This window comes from Taeniopygia guttata, chromosome 5 (assembly GCF_048771995.1).
Source record: "Taeniopygia guttata chromosome 5, bTaeGut7.mat, whole genome shotgun sequence".
Classification (NCBI taxonomy): Eukaryota; Metazoa; Chordata; class Aves; order Passeriformes; family Estrildidae; genus Taeniopygia; species Taeniopygia guttata.
In genome coordinates, this window is record NC_133030.1 from 10907776 (window position 1) to 10910066 (window position 2291).

Consider the following 2291-nt stretch of genomic DNA (forward strand, 5'->3'; position numbering starts at 1 on the left):
AGGGTGAAAAAAAAAACTGTAGTTTTTCCTTTTTTCTTTTCAGCTTGGCGATAGGACAAGGGAGTAGAGGACTAGTACTACTTCCCTGTAGGATTTTCCCCAGAGAGAGTTGCAAGGCTTGGCTTGGTGAAAAATCCCTGATCAAAGTGGAGCAAAGAGGGCAAATGGGAAGGGTCAGGAATGTGACTTCTTCATCTTGAGCAGTTCTGTGTTTAAAGGTTCCCATTTGTGGAAGTTCTTCTGCTGGGGGGACTTTCTCTCCTCTCAGGCCTTTCCCTGGGGACTGGACAAACGTGACTCCAAACCCAGCAGCTCCGGAGCTGACCTTCATTTTGCAAAGCTCCCAAACACAAAATGCAGGGATACTTATGTCTGAGAGATGGAAATGCTGAGACCCACATGCTGATTACAAACTCATCACGCTGGAAGCTGCCAGGATGGTGTTTACCCACAGCTCAGCAACACTTCCTCCAAGCAAAGGTCTCAGCTCTTACTGGGAATTCTGCAGGGTTTTCCTCTGCCAGGTGCTGGTGATCAATACTGTTGGCACAGAAGGATGAGGAATTTGTGGTCACTGTTCGTACAGGAATGGTGGGAAAGGGGCAGATCAATAATTCACAAAAAGACCTGCCTGAAACGATGAGCACATCAAGTAGTAAGAAATACTTCAGGAGCTGAGATTAACTGTGATCTCGTTCAATAACTGCTCTCAAGAGCAGCCTTTTAACTTCCTTTATTTCTGGGACAATGAACGTTTGCTACCTCATGTTTCACTTCTCCATGAAGAATAAACACCTCGAAAGGTTTGAGTACAAACTTTATCAGAGCTTGGCTGAAAAATTTGCCTAAGCTGTGCCCAGAACTTATGGAGAATTGCAATGGCAATGTGAGGAAAAAGGAGAAATTAATAGGAATCGGTGAGACAATTCCATGTTATTTTAAACCATTGTATTTTGTGGTCAAAAAGCCTCAAGCACTTCACATGTTGACAGAAAAACTGCATTTTGCTTGGGGAAAAAAAGTAATTGCAACCCCCATGAATGGGGCTTGGAGAAGTAAATCCATAGAAATTAAATCTTGTAAATACAATGGAATTTTAAAAATGCAGTGGTATTACCAAAATCTTTCTGTTGAACAGTGAAAAGGACTTTCAATAATTGAAGATTTTGTTCTTATACATCATTTATTCAACAGAAATAATTGGGATGCATGATTTATTACATGTTCCATAACCTGTTATGCAAAATGAAGTGATTTGTAAAGCAAATATCTAAATACAAAATGACAAAGCATTGAGCTGCTCCAGAAAATCCAGAGATACATGGAAAGCAGAAGTGTAAGGAGCAATACTTACAGATGGAATGGAGGGGGGAAATCTGCCTGTCGAGTAAACAGTTTCTTGCTGGATTATCAGCTTGGGGAGCAAGAACCAGGACGGAAACAAGGGCAAGGATTTGGTGAGGAAGGGCCGTGAGACATCTCCCATGAGGTTGGGCCAGGTGTTCAAGACTAGGCTTTTTCCTTCTTTTCAATGTCATTGATTGTGTGGATCCACGAATAAAGAGATCAAAGAAAAATACCCAACACTTTAAAAAAATAGCAGTACATACAGTCTTAAATTGCATATTATAACCAAAATTTTCAATGTCCATGTGCAAATGCAGTGAACTGGATTTTCAGGAATTCCTATTCCCAGAGTCTTGCACCCATTAATTCCAGGACAACTCAATACCAAATCCTTTCCCATTTAGCTCCCAGCCTTATGAAGGCAGCGGCATTTCATTTTCCAGCTGTGCCCCACGAAGCATCTGGAGCATTCATCCCAAAATTCCCTTTGCCTCACAGAAACCCCGATGGCGTATTTTATTTATTAACACTGAAATAATAAATTGGCCGCACAGAAGGTTTACTGAGTGGTGGCAGCTTTTGGTGACTAAAACGTGCAGGACTAAAATCAAACATGTTATTACGTGGGGATCGCAGGGATATATCTGGAGACACAAATGCCAGCCTGATAGACAGATGAAGCAAGTGTTCCCGGCGAGTGAGCTGCGGCTCTCGGGGCTCAGTGCCAGCCGTGCTGCTGTGGCACGGTTCGGGCCCGCCGCAGGGCACCGAGAGGCGTTTCGGAGCCGCTTTGCGGCGGGAATGGCGGGCGGCGCTGAGGGACGCGCCACTATTGTGTCTGGCGCTGAGCCGCCCGCCGCGCGCCTCAAGGACCCGCGCGGGCAGCGCAGCAGCTGCCGCCGCGGGCTCAGGCGTTCTTTGTGGCCACCCGCGGGCCGGCCAGG